Source organism: Chlamydotis macqueenii, chromosome 5 (assembly GCF_036417535.1).
Source record: "Chlamydotis macqueenii isolate bChlMac1 chromosome 5, bChlMac1.mat, whole genome shotgun sequence".
Classification (NCBI taxonomy): domain Eukaryota; kingdom Metazoa; phylum Chordata; class Aves; order Otidiformes; family Otididae; genus Chlamydotis; species Chlamydotis macqueenii.
This window is the reverse complement of record NC_141560.1, coordinates 9,228,977-9,248,440: the sequence shown is the minus strand read 5'-3', so window position 1 is coordinate 9,248,440 and position 19,464 is coordinate 9,228,977. Positions and strand designations below refer to the sequence as shown.

General features: G+C 40.9%; 1 long non-coding RNA gene across 1 annotated transcript; it reads left to right on the top strand.

The window, feature by feature from the left end:
- Positions 1-3,169: 3,169 nt before the first annotated feature.
- LOC147600482 (uncharacterized) lies at positions 3,170-18,744 on the top strand. Its single transcript, XR_015258761.1, has 2 exons — positions 3,170-3,275; positions 18,492-18,744. It is a non-coding gene; the product is annotated as an uncharacterized LOC147600482 (long non-coding RNA).
- Positions 18,745-19,464: the final 720 nt, after the last annotated feature.

Genomic DNA, 19,464 nt, shown 5'->3' with positions numbered 1-19,464 from the left:
CCTGGTAGCCTGCCCTGGACTGCAGGCATTGTAAGCCCAAGGGTCCTTAATCTTCAGGCAGTTTGCCTAGCAAGATTTTTGAAGCTGTGGGAGCTGGAAGCCCTGGTCCTCAGGAGACTACCAGCTGGGCTGCTCAGAAGCCAAAGCTGGCATAGCTCCAGTGGAAGCTTGCCTATTTTCCGAAGGAATTTAATTGAAGACTTGTCTGTATGAAATGTTTCTGTTCGGTAAATTGAGACATTCCAAAGAAAAAAAAAATAGTCAAAGGTTTTTTTTTATTCTACTAGATGTACAGAGCATATACCTGGCTTATATTTTCACATATTTAAATATAAATACATGCATATATGATTTATGAGATAGAAAAGTAAGGAGACACAACTAGCCATTTTCCTGCCTCTTCTTTATTAGGCATACTATATTGTTTTTGTATTTATTTGTGTTGCAGCAGTGCTTAGGAATCCAGAACGTTATTGTGCTCATTGGTAACAAAACACAGAACAAAACAGCCTAAATGCTTTTCTGAGATTCTTGTGGTTAGAAGTGAGTTGGAGGAGAGCTCTGAGGAAGGAAAGAGTAATTTCTCCAAAGCGTAATTGAAGGGAGTGTAACTTTCATCAAAGAGTGTGTGTGATGGAAGGACAGCATGGAGAATGGAGCCTGGGAGCACTACGGGACGTGGTGGGACATGTGCTGGAGATACGGGGCGGCAGAGTTTCAGTATAGGAGAGTTGGAAATCAGGAAGCAATATAAGAGTCGGAGTGATTGAGCTGAGGTGATTTAGCACCTCAGTTTGCAAGTAGTAGAGCTGATCTGTTGTTGAGAGCTCACTGGAAAGTTAGAGATTGGTCTTTAAGAGATTGGGTCTCCATAAGGATCGATGTTCTGAAAAATAAAATCCTAGGCATCTTACATTAGACTCTCAAAACTATCGGCATTGACATTTCCTAACTTTTGAGTGCTTGACTTTGAAATCTTGACAATGTTGGTGGTTTTTTTTTAATAAATATTCTGCATATTTAGACATTTTCAATTCTTTGGTTATAGTTCATCCAAAAAAAATATATATATATAACCAAACCAAAAATCAACCCTTCCCTCCTTTTCCTGTTTGTGAACTATCCTGCTGGATTTATTATTTTGTACTGTGTTCTTGGAGACTGCAGATAAGGTTTCCAGAAAATTTCAATTGAAGATCTGGGCATTAGTATACTTACATAGTAAAACTGAGCCCAGGGGTATCCAACCCTAATCTCTGTTGATCTCTTGGAGCAGCCTGTTTTCACTTTACTTTTGCAATGCTCCGTCTCTTAATGCCTCTTCCTTGCCTGCAGCCACTTCTTTAGAAAGCCTACAGAATGGAAGAGGAGGATGTATTTAATGTTGATAGGTGGTAAGACCAAAGGAAAGGCACTGTTTGGCTACTTGCTTGTGCGTAAGGATGTTCCATCTCAGCTGAACAGGATGGACAAGGCATGGGGCATTAAGATCTGAAGCTGGTTTGTGCTGTGCAAGGGGTATCATTGCTTTTAAATTGATAGGGAGCTATTCGCTGCATTCCTTTTTTGCTGAGACTAGATCTGAGCTTCTCATAACTAAGCAGACTGTATGAAGAAAATGCCCTCCTTCGTCAAGACCAGGAATTATTATTGTTTTAACCATAGTGCTCTACAACAACTACTACAGTCTTCTAGCTGGTATTTTAAAGATATACAGTCCATGTGTGCTAATATATCTGCATGCAAGATTGTCGTGACTTAGAGCCAGTCTCTGGCAGAAACAGTAGAATGGGCTCACAAACAGGTGGCTCTCATCACTGGATGCATCATGCTGTATGTACGCATTTTAGCCTCTTGCCTAATGCCCTCATCCTGTAGAGAATGCAGTTCTTTCTGGCCATGGATGTGGAAGCATTTGCTGGAGAAGGTAACTGAAGCACTTCCTGTGCTGGGGCATCCCGCTTCGTACCTGTATACATATCTCTAGGCAGTCAGGTAAACCAATAGCACGTACTCTGTCATTGCTAAGAACAACGTTGCTGTTTTGTGTACGTAAGAAAGGGAAATATATTTAGAGTGCATGTGGATGTTCTGTTCTTCATTCATGTGTGACCAAATTCTAATCTCTTCCAGTCTGCTCTAAATCCAAAATAACCAACTGAAGTCAGTGCAGTTCCTGGGGATTTATGCTACTGTAAATGAGAACAGAACAGAGAATTTTTTTCTCCCTCTCTCTTGTAATAGTGAGAAGAAAAGCTGGAATGTCAGCCTGGCTTTACTTCTTAGCTTTGCTTACGTTGTCTTAAAATGGACATCATTTAAACCTTCTTTTTTTATATATATATATTTGGAATATAACAGAAGGAGAGCCTTGATGGTTTCTTATTTTACAGGAATATAAACATTAAAAGTCATTTTTCTTTTACACATGAGTTAGGAAGCATAATTTACTTGAAAGGACCCTATTATATACTCAGTACTGTATTTGTTTATCTAATTGAATAGAAGAGCATTTACTGCAGTTTCAAAGTTAAGCCAATAAACGTTTGTCTTTGTGTTGCAGCAGCGATGTTTGACAATTGGATTGGGCAACACCCATTTTAACTTAGGTTTATTTTTTAGTATTGATGAAGCAAAACTCTTGAGAACATTTTCACTCCCTTGCTTGCGCTCTTGCCACAAGATGGGTATTTGGCAAAAGATGCCAAAAGCCTTTTGTACAAGTTGCCTTGTTTCCAATAGCACCGTCTCACCTCACAACTTTACCTTTTACTTCATATGTCCTGGCGTATGTTCTGTGCACAACAAGGCGTAGAGAAATGAGTGGCAGGATTTTAAATAGACCTACATGTATAATTTCTGTTAAAATCAAGAGGAGGGTAGCAGAAAACAAACAGAACCTTTTTCTTTCAAGTGCCATGCTCACACCAAAACATCTGTCAATCCATTCTGCCTACTACAAATCCAGGAACACCATGTTTATAGGAATGCTTAAAAAGCCTTTATTTTCACTGTCACTTACATGATGCTGTTGGCATTCTTAGACAAATATTTAAGATTGCTTTTTTTTTTTTCTTTTTAACTTTATAAATGGCATTCTGGATTGTGCTGCCTGTATCGAATAGCTCCTGGAACATCCCTCCTAATCAGTTCCTTTTGGGAGCAGGATCATCGCACTCGTTTTGAAGCCGCGCCAGTGCCTGCAATGCGTGGGGACTACAGATGAGATCTTTGTCACAGAAGCATGAGATCAGTTCACCATTCCGGGCCATGTAGTAAGTGCATTCCTGACTGAATGTTACATCGTTTTTATTTTCCTGGGACAGCATTGCACTTTGTCTCCTCACTGAAAGAGCTACGTTCATTAGATACAGGAAGTCTTGCTAAACATCCATAACATTACATTAACAGCTGCTGGTAGATCCTTGAATGCCCAATGATCAGGGGAGGGTTTGCAAGAGATTTGGTGCTTCTTTGCTGGGATTGTTTTCTTCAGCGTGCTTCACAATCTAAACTTCTGTAAAAAGAAGGGGGCAGTTAATCCTTCAGGTTGTGAAGAAAACTTTTAAAATGTGCGCCAGATGGAAATAAATGCAGTAGTGTCTGCAAACAGACAGATATGCTGAGAAGCAGTCTGAAGGCTGATACTGTTTGGATTAAAGGAAAAAGAGCTGCAAAGCAGTCGTGCAACTTAGATATCATCAGTATAGTGCAGGGAAACTGCAAGTCTGCAGTAAGCCCTGTCTTGTTTTACATCATTGATAGGTTTGTTTTTGGCGCTGGCTCAAGAGAAACCCAATTTTCTCTCCTGTTGATTTTTGCTCCCTCTGTTTTGTATCGACAACTCCCATTACTTCCTTTGGCAGTGCACTCAGATAGCTGACTCAGTAACGGAGCTGACCGGAAAAAAAAGGATTTCCAATCTATAGAAAATAAGTTTGTATTTCTCTACTTGTTTTCTGCACTTCCCAAGCAGGAACAACAGACTGCTAAACAAAAACTGTTTTAAAAGCTCTGGGTAGAAGAAAAATATTTTTTCACAACTACAAAGAAAGAGGAAAGATCATGACTAATGAGTGATGAGATGTTTGATTTCAACCGTTTTGATCACCATCTCTGTGGGTAAGGTTTAGCAGGATTTCTACAGAACCTCTCCAGAATAATCCATTGTTCATGTCACCAGGAGTGAGCATGTCCAGCTCTAATCTGGCCTATGGGACAAACCCTCTGCTGACACAGTGTTGCTGGTTTTGATAGAGGAAAATAAATCCTTACATTCTCTTGGATGTGACCTCTGAAAAGGTAAAATGATAAGATAATCAAAAAAATGCCCGTATGATGGGCGTAGATGTTTGCACACAGGACCTTGCAACACACCTAGGTGCCTGGCAGCTCTAGGTTGTTGACGCTGTTAGCAGTGCACTTGCAAGACCATACATGGTACACTTGCTTTAATAGTAGTAATTAGTAGGCCAGTAGAATAAACAAAGATTTTATGGAAATGAGATCTAATCCATTCATAGATGGCTCTGGGACAAAGATTGAATCCCATGCTTGTCACCAGTCAGTACCCTTCTCAAGGTATGCAATGCCCAGTAGATGTTCTGCCAGATATTACTGCAAGATCCTTACAACAGACCATCTATTTTTTAACATTAGCTACATTGCACAGGTAGCCTGGGCCTCAAAACCAGCTGTCAGTAATACCCGCTGTATGTTTCTGTTCAGTTCAGGTCCCAGCTTCTGCTCACAAAAAAAAATGGCAATGACTTTGTGTGCCTGGTTTTTGCCTAATGCACCCAATATGGGGAGATGCTGCATTGCATTGCAGTACCAAGAATTAGTGTTAGGAAGCTACCGTCGGGCAAGTTTAAATGAGAAGTAATACATGTTTCCATGTTGGGATCATTCACCACTGGAGCACGAGTTCCAAGGGAAACCACCTCCTGGTAGCTGATAGTTAATATCATCTTTTTTGGAAGTTTGTGGACAAGTTGACAGATTCCATCAAGTTTCAGCTGTTACGGGCTGTGTGATGCAAGGCAAGTAGGGATTTACCTGGGGAGAACTGCATGGCAGAAAACACGCTGGTTCTGGTCTGCCACTACCTCCTGTCTCCTCTTCCCTGGTGTCCCTCGCGCGTTCCCAGCAAAGAGTCTCAGGAGGACAACCTGCAGCGCTGGTGCCTTCTGTACCTGCAGCTCAATGACAACAGGGCTGCTCCCTTGGTATGTGAGGTGATGGAGGGGAAAGAGGACGTAGGTTTCATGTTCCTGCCCCCTCACCCTTCCTCTTACCCTTTCCTTCCTTGATTTTGGTGAGTTAAGTGCTGCTGGAGAAAAGGGTGGGAGATCTGGTTTTAAAGGAGATGAATCCTAGAGCAGAAGAGGAGTCTTCAGGCTGTTATTTCTACCTGGTCACAGATAATAAAGTCAGTCTCCGCTGTTATCAGATGCTACATCCAGACAGGACAAGATACTTGAAACCCTCAAGTGGCGTTAGTATCTGCTGTCAGCCAACAACACAAAAATTGTGACACTCAAGCCCCAAAGTCCTGGAGATGATATAATGAGGATTCAAAATAAATAAACATTTCAGTTTCCCTGCACTGTGAGTCTTCAAGGCTTTTGTGTTCTTCTGCACAAACTGGGAGACTTGAAATTAATTATTTAGGTGAAAGATGAGTCTTTCATATGATTATGGTTTCTTCTCCTCATAGGCACTCAGTACTGTAGGATAAAGAAACGTGTCAGAAGACTTGTGATGATTTCCTTAAAGCTGAAACACTGGATGCTATTGTACCAGAGAATGGGGCTGTTGTGAGACTGAAGATGAAGTCCTGGTTTTAGTTGCAGAAGTAATTTTAGCAAGTACCCGTGTGTATTTAATAAAACCAGACTTCCACCTTTCCAACTGCAGTTTTAGTCAAAACAGTGTATTTTGCAGTTCCCACTCAAGTCAAGCTGTACGTGATAGTAATGGCAATGTTGTTGAAGCTGTGAGAGTTGAATCAAACACCATTGCAATCAATCTCATGCTTCTCAACTAGAAAACTGTGCAGGAAAGTGTTAAATCTCCCGCAGCAACGCTGTTATGGGAGACACTCCAGTCATCTTTACCTCCTAAGTCACTTACCAACCAAGTAAAGAAGTAGATCTTCCAAATTAGGTCATCTGTTTCCTTCATTCTGGAATATTTTTATTAAAATTAAAAGTGTTATCTGTTTCTTCTCCCAGACAGAAAACAAACATTGGCATCCGAAGTGATGGAAGACGAATACTTGGTGCTGGGCAGCTTGATTAAAGTGTATTCCTTGTAATGAGCAGTGACTCCCTTATCCTGCCATTGTGTTTAGACAAAAAAAAAAAAAAAGGAGGGCCTGCCCTTTCCCATTGTATAGTCACATTTTCCAAGTTCAGCCAAAATGAGTTTTATAAAAAGCTTTAAAAAAAAAAAGATGAACTTTTAGTCTTTTAGTAAACCACTGAGGCAACTCTTAAAAGAAAGTGATCTTGTGCATTTTCTATATAAGAAAACTTGAAGTTAGTGCTCTATCTAACCTGCCAGAGAAGGAAGAGAATACTGATTAAAATGGTCATGGGATGAATGTTATCTGAGCCTTGCTTAAAGATTTGCTGTGAAAATTGATGCTGAATTTTTCTTAAAACACTGGAGAAGGTAATAGAGCAAAAAGTGATTTGCAGCAGAAGACGCTATCTTTGTACTGTTACGTTTTTATCACTGCCATCACCAATACCAACATCTGCATTTATCTACCAGTGTACATTAAACTAGCAATCCACTAATATATTAACAGACATTATTAGCTATAATAGCCCAATTCAGTTAGCTTTAATGGGAGAATCCCAGAGTCTCTGCATTACGTTTGCCATTACCCAGAGACAGTTGCTTGTGGGCATTCACCTGTGTGCAAGCTGGGCATGAAAAATCAAAATTGTGCGTCGCATGCTTACATTTTGGAAACATGAAAAACAAGCTGTAGTTTGTAGACAGATACAAGTATCCTCAAAAAAAACAAACCAAAGAAAACTTGAGTCTTAGGCTAAGCTATGTCCTCAGCTCTGTTTTGTGGCACTTTAAAGACTCAGCATGGATTTTCCGTGGTGTCTTTATATGCTGAGCTTTACTGTACTGGTTCCACCACCACCAGACTTGGTAAACAAGGATGTGCCCAGGGAAAAACAGACATGGTTAAAAAGATCTGTGTTGCCAGACAAAATCTGGTTAGGTTAGTATGGGCTTCGAGCAGCCAAAATAAAACAGTTGTGCAGGGCCAAGAATTTTGAGATAGAGAGGGCTGGAGGAATTCTAAATATGCTACAGAAGTGGAAGCAACAGGACTTGGCAAAATCCTTGATCTAGTTAGAGAAACAACGCATCTCGCTAGCCAACCAACAGGGCGGTGTCGAAAGAGAGAGTGAGACGGCAAAACCCTTGGGCAGAGACAACAGAGGATATCCAGGAAGGGATGTTGGAGACCTGGGTCTGGATGGAGATTAAAAGTTAGCTCTAATGAAATATCCATTTGCTCAGATTTGATTCAGTGTAAATATGAATTCCTGACCTAAAATTCTTCTTTACTATGATCAAAGGATCTGTACTGACCAAAGAATCCTGAGAGATCCAACAAAACCACAGCATTCTTGAGCGGCACATAGATAAATGTGTACCTCCATCTGTACTTACACGTGTGTTAAATGGAGATGGTTTAAACATAATAGTTTAAATAATAGAGACAAATATTTCGTACTAGAATAGTATTAAATGATTGCAGTGAAGAATCTAATTTATTTGTGCTTAACTTTAGTTCTGTATTGACACATTTGTTGTTAGGTTTTCTTCTTTTCCTTACTTATTTTAGGGATAATTGCAGTCACCATAGCTGCTTCCCTAACAGAAATAAATTTGTCTGTGGAACGTGCATCAGAGAAGCCTAAAATATAAATGCATGTGCCTGTTTGGCAAGAGAATTAGCAAAGTGATGTGGATATTTTTATAGTCCCCAATTACACACTAATGTGTATTGATTGAGGAGAAAGCAGTGCACATACCAGTTTCTCAGCACAAAAGAGAGAGACCGTCAGCCAACATGGCGTTTTTGCTGTATGATTTTCTTTGTTTTTAGCACCAAGTTCAATATAAAAGGCAGGTACTTTCAGTTAATTAAAATTACACATTTTATCCAGGAACGCAGCAGTAGATAGGTGTGTAAAAAGCAGAGATTTTATCTCGCTCAAAGAGAACACGGGTTTGGTTGACTCTTACTCTTTGAATTTGTGTTTGTGGCTTATTACCATTGTAATCAACAAAATTTAAATCTCCTTCTAAGTGCTCGCTTGAACCTGCCAGCTTTGAGGGAGCATTTTACAGCAAAACCCCTCCATCCAAGGCCCTGGACTGCTCAGGGTCTTTTTTTCTTCTTGCACTGGAGCAGTCAGAGCTCGCAGATTTAGCATTGGAGTGAGTCAGCATAAAATAACCCCGCGTCGCTCTGCTGGCGTCTGGCATCCAGCACCGGGGTTGCGGTAGCCGCAGAGATGCACATGCCCCTGCAGAGCCCGGAGCCCACTGAAGGGCGGAGACACGGCTCCTGCCAAAATATGCAAAGAATTGAAATGAAGATTCTTCTAACCCTATACAACATGCATTTTTAAAAAAATGCCTAGATCTCTCATCAAAGTAAAATGTAATTAGGAATATTATTGCATGCCTTCTTAATTGGAACAGCTTGTGACGGAGAAGTATTTGGGAGGGTTTCAACCTGACAACAAAGTGCAAGTGTTGTGGGTGCTCTGCTCGGTTGGAAACGCCGCTCAGCAAATCCACGCACACAAGGAGCAGCTGAATGGCAAGGGTCAGTGGGACTCCCTGAGTGCCCACGGTGATTCACATGCAGAAGAGCTCAGAGCTTGTGCTGTAGTCGCAGTAAGATGCTGTTAAAATTCCACTGGACTGCTAAATGAGATTAAGTCACTTCCCTCCAAGCAGTAGTGAACACATTAACGAGTCACGTAGTATTGTAAGTGGCATCTTTTCTCCAGAAATCTAAAGGAGTGATGAAAATTTTGCTGTCTTGGAATTACTGTCCCAAACTTGAAGCCAGTGTTGTCACTAAATGAAAAAGTGTGCAGTCAGGCTGGAAAACTTCATTCCTGTGATACCCAGCTATGAGAGTGAGACGCTAGCAAATGGATGGGAGGAATTCCCATAAACAGGGCGGTGGAGAGAGACCAGCAACGTGGATGGGATTCAGGCACAGTTAAGGAGGGATTGACGCCAGGGGGATAAAAGACGCCTTCATTCTTCTGGTGCGATGGCTCTGCAGGGCCGTGGCCAGAGGGGTACACCCCAGGGCCTGCTCACCCAGACGGTCTGGCTGTGGGCCAGGTGTTAATGTCTCTGGGTCCCTGTGTGGGAGCAGGGAGAGTGAAGAAAAGTGTTAGAAGTTAAAATAGGATGAAGATGTTTACGATGTCTGTCACAGGCTTTCTTCTTAGGCAGTATACTGCTCGCACAGCCCCAGAGTAAATGTAGAAACAAGTCTGTTCTATTTTGTTTGTACTACTACAATTTTTCTTATGATTAATCAAATGCTCTTCTTTTTTTTTTCTTTTTTTTTTTTTTCTTGGTGGAAATGGAGTGTAGCTGTAAAGACTTGTTTTAATGCAGTGCATTGAGAAAAGCTGTTGCCTGACATTCAATAGTTAAGTTATGAAGTATCGGACACTGGAATAATAAAAACCTACTTGCTTTGATCTTGTAGTTAAAAAATGATTAAAGTATAGAATTGCATGTGCCGACATTAGACCTCCACCCACAGCGAGATTTAAAGCTGACGGGGGAAAAAGGAAAGTTGAAAGAGAGCTTAAATATAATAATTCAGAAATCGAGCTGCTTTGTTGTTTCAAAGATGGTCAGAGTAAAAGGGATTTTTCATACCCTGTTTGTTATACTCCATCTAAGAACCTTATCCCCAGACATTTCCTCTTGCACACAACCCCAAAACTGAAAATTGCTAAGAAGAGGCAGCATATCAGAAAGCTGCGTTTTCATATTTTCTGTTGAACTGAATTCAACAAATTTACAGTCTCGAGGATTCCCTCTTCCCCTTTTGGAACATCTGTGCTGCTCAGGGTGACCCCTGCCCTCCCTGCTGCTTGTGTACTGCAAATAAAAAAGATGGGAGCATCCAGTAGGATAGTTTGCAGGGATGAAAAGCTTTCTTCTTTTAATTGTATGCATATTGTCATCTCCCAGGAACATGAAATTACCTTGTGGAATTGCAATTATGAAGTTATTACTGGTTTATCTAATTGTTAAAGAACATAGAGACTTGTTGAGTTGGGTTTATGGCCCCTGCCATGTAAACTGCTGCAGTGAAGGCACACCCTTACACCCACACACAATCCTGATTTAATTCGGTAGGAAGCCTCTGTTTTTACATAATCATCTTTAGGCAGTATAGAAGAGTTAAGAAAATGAATTAGCTGATGCTTGCAGGATTACATCTGCCCAACTAGACTTCTTAATTGTTTTGTAGTGATGGCTTTGTTACTGCAAAGTCAATATTTGATCTTGCAGTATCTTTGATTACATTAGATAATTTTGATTCTCTGTCCAATTACAGATCCTTAGCATTTTGTCAAACATTCTTCAAGAAAATGAAACACTTTTATGATATAAAACCACAGCAGCGCTCATTGGAAATGACCCTGGAGATCAGACAGAACATTAGATCAAGGACAGTGAATTGGGTTTCTCTAGCGCTGTGTTCATTACTGTAGACATGATGATCCTGATCAGAAATTGCAGTTTGACTGATGTTAATGATGCTGTTCTCTGAGAATAAAGACCTAGGAAATGCACCATGTCATCTTTGAGACATGAGACATACTAGGACAAGAAGACTTTCAAGATTCATCTTTCTGGAGTCAACTTTAATTTACATATGAATCGACATTTTTGCATTTGAATTGACTCCCATGTTGGCAATGTCCTGATGTTCTTCTACTGTGTTCTTTATCAGATGTTTATTGCTGAAGCACATACTTGAGAAAACATGTTGTTTTTAGGGATCTGTAGGAATTTTGTAACTCACTGGCTTGATACGCATTGCCCTTCTCAATATCAAAATTTAAACACTGTGAGTCTGGCTGCTAGGGTGGACAAGAAGCTCATTTTGTCCTTCCAACCATCAGTGATCCACTTGCTGTTTGAAGAGGTCCCAGATTGCTGCAGGACAAGCTCCTGAGGCATCAGCATTGTATTTTGGGAAAGCCACACTCATCTTCCCAATGTGGACAAGGGAACCTTCCAACCATGTAGAGTTGTGTTGTTTCCTGTAGGGATCATTTCTGTCCCAATCATCTGCAAAGCACACTGAAATCCACAACAGGAAAAATAGTGTTAAACTCTCAAATTCTTCTGTCTGAAGGTTTGTTTCCTGGACAATTTTGAATTTTTATTCCTCCATGTGATGGAAGGTGCTGCAGAGACAACAACCTGGCATAATGAGATAGGGTTTGCCTCTTGGAAGTGCAGGTGTGTTCTCCAGCATCTCAGTCCCTTTGGGGTGTTAGTCCTTGGGGGCCCTGAGGAACTGGTTTAGGATAACCTTAAGTTAGTCTTAAGAACAATTGGAAGTAGAAGCATAAAAGTGTGATGTAATAAGGGGTATAGTAGAAGTGCATAGCACGTGGATTAAGTTTAAATTGGGAAAAAAAGTGCCAGTTCACAGAAAAGCATGACTATGCCTTGGCCATCTTCATCTGCACTGACAAATGTTATCCGGCTATAAGGACATGTGCATTGGGAAATGGGCACTCTCAGGCAGAACTGTAAAAAAGATTACCAGTCAGCTTCATGGAGAACAGAATATCACATGCCTTTGGGTTACTCTGAAAATGGATAACATGAGGTATTTATGGTTCATTTCTGAGGGCTAAGATTGCGCTTGGGGCTTAACCATGGCATGATGGAAGTAGACATGTTTTAAATGGTCAAATCCTCTATGCCAAATGCAAATAAATAATGCTTTCAAGTTAAAATAACAGAGAACATCTTGAAACTTATATGTATAGAAATAAACCCTGTAGCTAATAGTAAATGACTATTTATAATTGCCTGTTAGGATGTCTGACATCAGATGGTTGTACTAGTAACATGAGAATGGTATCTGACAGGTTGGGAAAAACACATGGCAGGAGATGGGAATAATGATTTGTAGGCAAAATTTGGAAGCCAGGGGGGAGGGAAAGAATGGCCAAGAATGTGCTTTACTTTTTAAGAAAGTGACATTCCTACCACCAAAACAAAAACCTGAGAAAGAAAGCACATTCCAAAATGATATCATCGCATTCCTTCTATATGGACAAACACACGGCACTGTAGCTGCTGTTTCCTGCATTTGTGATTTCCCTCAAAGGGTATTGCAGCAAGAGATGTTTTCAAAGAGGAAGAGAAATTCAGCTTCAATGTCCTTAGGAGCCTCTTGGCAGACTTTCTATCTAAGGCCAAGACTAGCTTAAATAACAAGGTCTGGGTTGGATAATACACCAGCTTGTAAATTTGTGATGTAGGTAGAAAGTAGGTTTTTGTCTCTTCGGTGATACTTTACAGCGAATATCCGTATATTCTGAGAACCAGCTCTGATTTCTGTTGGATGGTTTAGGCTGAGTGATAGACCCAAAAGTCTTGTACATGAGATTTTTATTTGTATTGTAGTGAAACAGAGTCTGCAGAATGTCTTGGTTTCCAGGTTGGTAAGTGACCTGTGAGGCTTAAGAGGATTTATGTTAAGGTGACTCACTGAGCATGGCAAACCATTGCAGTACCTGACCAGGGATGTGGTGATTCTCCATCATCAGGAAGCTGGAGCAAGCTGTAGTTTCTAAATGTTCACCAACCACAAACTGAGACCACAGGGCTGTGCAGGAGCTTCTGGATTAATTTCTCTGCCCTCGGTTGCGCGAAAAGTCAGACTGTCAGATCACGAGATCATGACAGCCTCTCTGGCCTTAAAACGTGTATCATTACAAATCCATGAAATGCAATCATTGTCCAGATTTATTCTTCTGCTGCTAGAGAAAGCATTCAGGCCTGGGGAGCTGATCCCCTGCACAGCCATGGATCAGCGTGGGGCCTTGCCTGTGCTGTAGCATTTAACATTTAACACATAGAGAAGGGAAGAGGGAGGGATTCAGGTTCACATGGAAGTATCTTACAGGCTAGCAAACGTATCTTACAACAGCAACACAAGGAAAGTCTCACTGGGACTGCAAGGCAGGTGACTTGCTGTTTTTCTGCTCTCTGCTGAATTCTGCTCTGGTGTAACTTGGTGGTTTTCCACAAAGTCACCTCTGCTGTGATGAAGGCAGAAAAAATCCAGACGTAATGAATTTAGAGAAGAAAGGCCTGAGATTACTATGCTTTTTTGGAGCACAGACTGCAAAATCATGGATCTGTGCATGTTACTTACAGAGTCTTTTATGCTGAATTCTGTTATTACAGATAGCACAGAGTGTTATTCAGAAACCTTAAATTTTATAATCAGCTAAGTGATGAACCCCTGGAAGACTTCCTGAATTATTTCCCCATATTCCTACCTTCTATCATTAGCATCCTAAATCAGCATTCAGGCACTGCAACTAACCTCTTGTTTCATTTCTGGCAACCTAATTCTTTCTATTTCTGTTACCCTTGCCACACCACATCTTTCTCACTGATTTCAAACGCAAGTCTTGAGGGGCAGGGTCTGCCTGTGGAAGTATGAAGAGGTTTTGTTCTCAGTCAGGGTTGCAGTGCAAACAACAATAAGAAGTAATATTTATTTTTAAAAGGAGAGACGTTTGTCCAATCCTTGACTTAGGCCAATAGCCCAGTCCTTATACCAAAGAGGTCCGTTTTGCACAAGTGATGACAAATTGTGGCATCTTCACTCACACCGCAGCCATTGTAAAATCTCACTTAGTTTCAGGACAACTTTTTGAGTGAGGAAGCAGTTACCACAGCAGAAACCTCATGGTCCAGCTGAGAGAATTGCCATAGCAAAACTGTGTCCCTCATAGCCTTTTCCAAACCATTCCCCTGCTGACTGCAATTTAACTCCAAATCCTATTCTGCTTATATATAGTGTGTGGTCCTCCTCCATCAAGCTGCCCCCAGACTGGCAGCTGTTCCTTCTGTCCTTGAAGCACTGAGGGAAACGTGTGACTGGCTTGTAACTCTTCCTCACCTCAAAGCAAATGACAGGGTTATATGGCAGTCGCATGTTTCCTTTCTTGTCCTTTTGTCTGAAGAAATAGGACTTGCACCTGACTGAGTCTGCAGAGGCATTCAATTAAACAAAGACATTTTATTTTAGCAACTGTTTAATGAAGAGGACAATCTTCTCTTCCTGTGGGCAAAGAAAGCATTGACAAATGCTATATTTAGTTGTGAACTATGCAACCTGCAAAAGGACTGAATCCAACTTACCAGGAAATGAATCCTCCTTCATTTCTAACAACATGAACTTCAGGGAATGCGAGCAGCTCTCACTGCACGAAACCTGTGTTCCTAAAGGCATTTGTATTAAAAAAAAAAAAAAAAACACCTGGCGAAAAAAGGGCATTTTTAGACAAGCAAGTCTTCTACCTAGGTCATAATTTGGCGTACACCTACTGAGATAGGAAGGCAAAGTAGCTTTTTGCTCTTGTTCCTCTCAGTGCTGAGAGGCAGTGATGGCTGAGCTGGAGTGGATGTAGGACAGTGCATGAAGACACGCATGTACAATGGAGCTCCGTCTCCAGGACGAAGCAGTGGCCTCAGTTATGCCAGACAGCCCTCCTGAGCTGCAGGATTTTAGTGTATTTTTCACTGACGATGACTCATAAGACACTTGAGAAGACAACTGGTTCCTCACATCCCAGAACAAGTTTCCAAGGCTGAGTAGTGTAGCTGTAAACTGAGCTAATTAAAGGCAATTTCTTGTATGTGACAGGAAAAAAAAGCTGATAACATCAAACTCTAATGGAGAGAGATGGGAGAATTTCCCTGAGCTACGTGCATTGCTACTGATAAAGCAGAGCTTGCCAGATGGAGGAAGATGGAACTGATTTCCAATTTAGCCTTCTATAAATGTTTTATGGTATTAAATTTAGCAGAGTAGTTCACTTTTCTGTGATCTTTGTGGACTCCTATTTCCTTTCTGTGGATTGCTAAAAGGAATTCTGTAAAAAATATCTGCATATGCACATATCAGAAGTCTCCTGTCCAAAAGAAGATGAGAGCCCCAGTACAAATTCCACAGCAGCTGCCCTTCCTACCAAACAAGGCTCAACATCCTCACTCTGTCAAAACTTCCTCTGAACACTGTGGCTTAGATCCAGGTCTGGCTGGGTCTGGCTTTTCAGGTACAGACAAGTGAGAGAGCAAAGGACACAAGTTGTTCTTCCTCTCTTAAGCTGGCTGAGCAATTAGGCTCTTGGCAGAGAGAGGACGAGGGATGCAGTGTGAGTCCTTTCCTCCCTGCTCTGCGTGGGCTTGAGCTACAGGCTGTAAGATTTTATCCAGTTTGTTCTTATGGCATATGGGGAATGCTCTGGCATCAGGCCATCAAGGCGTATTGATGGCATCCCAGGACAGCTCTTTAGAGAAATGCAGGAAAGTAAAATACGTATGCACCTGCCTTGGGGACTTGGGACCATCTGAGAGATGGATGCCGATTCATTCCATCCCAAAAAGGTACACAGAGTGCACAGCATGAATTGCCTTCTGCCTTTCTTTTCATTGATTATGGTTTAAAATATATTACGTAGAGAGTTGGCTTGGACTCAGCAACCTGAGATTTAGGCAGATAAAGTTGGGCAAAAAGCATTCAGCTCAAAGGACCGAGATGGGAACAGGTGATTCCTCTTGGGGCACGCTTCATCCTATGCCTGATACAGTGCCAGTCTCTCAGGTCTAATCCCTGGGAGCATCCCTATCACTTTCATACTGCCAGCCCCTGTGTAGGCTGAGGGGCCTTTGGGTGAAGAGTTAGTACATGCTTACCGGTTAATTGGGGTTTTGGTTATACTGACACAAATCTAGAGCAGCTCTTCCAGAGCCAACAACAGTTGCCCTCTCTCTGAGCTGCTGACAGTCAGAAACCAGTGAATGAAACACTGTGAGTTTGGGAACTTCAACTAGCTGTTCCAAAAATGATGAAATCCTATGAGGTAGTGTGTCAGCCGAATGCAAGCAGAAGGAAACCCAAGATGTAAGTATGATTCTGTAAAAAATCAGTAAGAAAAACAGACTGGGGAGGGAATTTTGCCCAGCAGGGTCTCCCCGGCAGGAAGGGAATTTATTTATTTGGAGAAACACGACTTCATTGTGTTGATTGTAGCACTTTTTCTTATCTTGTGCTGTTGCACAAAGAGAAAAGAGGCGTCTGCGAGAGGGCCGAATATGCCGGTGCTAATTTAGGTGTGACTGGGCGTAAAAACACAATCATTTTAGAGCTGGGGTAAAGTACTGCTGACGATTTAGCGCTGCATATCTCAGGGTCTCAGTCTGCTCAGACCGGCTTCCTGCCACTGTCCGCCATTATGTATCAGCAGGAAATTACACTTTTATGAGTGATTTACCTTTAAACAAACACTACTACACAAACAATATGGTATTGAATTTGGTGGTTTGCCTTTTAAGTATTACAGTGAAAGATTTTAACAGCTGTCTAAGCTGATAACTACTACCTAGGATAAGAATATTGTTGACTGAGTTATTAGTCAATTGTTTAACTAAATCTAGCTGCATCTCTGTCTTTTAACTGTGTGACATTTACAGTTTCTTTAAACAATATAGTTCCTTGAAACATGCATGTAACTGGTTCCTTGGGTGGGAACTTTATGGGTTGGAGATCAGATCACACTTTTAATCTAAATTTTTTATTTTTGTTTTTATTTATTTATTTTTCTTAACCAGTTCGTGGAGAGAATAGTCTCCTAAAGGTGAATTTCCATGTGGGTTTATAAGTTCAGCAGATGAGCCGCAACCACCACTTGTGGCTAAAGATGACTAAACTGCACAGCTGGATGAATTTTGGCAGAGAAGGGTTGAGACAAGGCAATAAATCCACTGCACATCTACTGCTGTGACTTTTGTGAGAAGATTTATCCTAAGATGGGAGTTCATTTTGTGAGGTGCTGAATGCCTGCAGCCTTGGAGGAGACTCTCAAGTCATTGCAAGATAGGACACAGCATGTGTGGAGGAGGTTGACCTTGCAAAATTCTGATTCTGTTTTTGAACAATTAGGACTGACTTCAAGGCCAGTTGAGACTTCCAGACTTCGAGGCTCCAGAGATTGGATTTGATCCAAGGCCCAGTTAAGTCACCTGGAGATTTTCCATTGACTTCACTATGGTTTGGACAAGGCAATTTGAAAGGCAATTCCCATGAACTCAAATGCCTAATGTCAAACACAGCTTTACACAATTGAAAATCACCTGCTTTGTATGTTTTCAAAGGCAACTCCACCACTCAGGAGTAACAATATAGAATTGGGTTGAAAGGGTGAAAATAGATGTGGATGTGGAGTGACTCTTCAAAAAGCCCCTGGCAATGCTCCAATGCTGTAGCACTGAAAATGAGAATTTTTAATGCAGACTTTTTAATGATCATTCCTGAATTAGATATAAAGGAAAAAAAAATCATGTCAATATCGCAGAACTAGAATGCTCTTCATGTTTTATATATTTAAACAATGCTCACTGCATTCTTTGAGAAGATAAATATCTTAATGCTTCAAGGCATTCCTTTTGTTGAATTGGTCCTACTACCATTTTAAAGCCAATTTATTGATATCAGCTCTGGTGATACTCTGGAATTGGTCTATACCAATAGCTCATTTTCATCAAATCACATCTGGAGTGCTTTGCCCATTGCATGAAGATTCAGTGCTATGCTTCAGAGACTGGCCGTTCTCTACAGCTTTGCATCTGGCAATGGTCTAGTTCCAAAGAGTCAAACTCGTCTGTGAATTCATGTAGAATCTACAAATAAACACAATCTCTTCTGTCCCACCATTGTTTTTTTTTTTTTTTTGAAAGCATAGTTCTCCTTTGCCTATAGGTGCTCTTTGTAACAGAACCTCTGACTTTTTAGGTCAAGCCAATATCACCGTCTTTGCATTTTTTCTTACAAACAAGGTCAGTTTAGAAAATTCTTTGACGTTTGTGCACAAAATATGTGGGTCCTGATGTGAGTGCCCCAAAGCTTAGAGCGGTAGGCCCTTCTTTTTCATATTATGTGGATGAAAAGGAAGAAAAGAAAGCTTACAGAGGCTTTATATAGACTTATAAGCCTCATGATCTACTTCTATTGCTTATTTCCTGCCCACATCTAAGTTTTCAAAGGCTCTTTCTTTGTTGGAGGGCTAATTATTTTGGATAGTAGGCCAAAGCGTAGATGCATATTGGATTAACAATGCCCATTAACTCTCCCTCAGCAGGTGGAAGATTTGATTCTGATCTCCTTGATGCTGGTGTAAAGGAAGAGTCACATCATGGAATCAAATGATACACCATGGTGCAAAGGAGGATGGGATCAGAAGAGAGCTCTATTCCTCCTACAAGCAGCTCCCTGATGATGTAGCCATCCTTGAACGAATCGTAGATACTTACAGTTGACTTTTCAGCTCCTCATATATTTTAGGGCACAAGAGCTATTGGTCACAGATAAAATAAATGCTCTTTTTTCAAGCTGGTTCCCTTTGTTGTCTTTTTTTTCTTTGTTTTAAGTAAGTCCATACCAAAGTGGGAAGAACTGCAGGTGATGATGAGTTTGAGGTTCTTAAATGCACAAAAATGGCAGAACAGTCTTGCGTACAAATAAAATGGGGCACCTCTCTGTTAAACAAATCGTCAGAAACACTACCTCTTAATGTGGAACAATAAAATAGTCTTTTCAAACAGTTTAACGGGCAGGATGAATGAAAGAATCTGTGTATGCTTCACAAATGGCCTGATTACTGCCAGCTCACATGCTTGCTCTGCACTTGTAGTACATTAGAATTTGAAGTAGGATGTTGTTAGCAACTCTTTGCATGGGGTGGAATTTGAATCAAAAGCTATAAATGACCTGTGACAGCAAAAATGAAAGTGCAATTGCTTTCTCACATGACTTGTTTCTTTTAGTGTCATTAAACTTAATCAATGATTAACCTTTGGTTTAACAGTGCTTGTCATTTCATAGCAAATCAAGTAGAAAAAATGTTGTCTACCTGAATAATTCCCTAGAAAATGTCTCTGAGGTACATTAATAGTTTGAAAGGTGAGAAGCTGGCCTAAATTTGTGTAAGCAAAAAACATTTGAAGTGCAAAATCACTGAGTGCAATTGAGGGAATGAGAAACATCTGACTGTCTGTTTGACTGCTACAAATCCAGTATGCAGACTCAGATTTTAGGAAGATCTGGTGTCT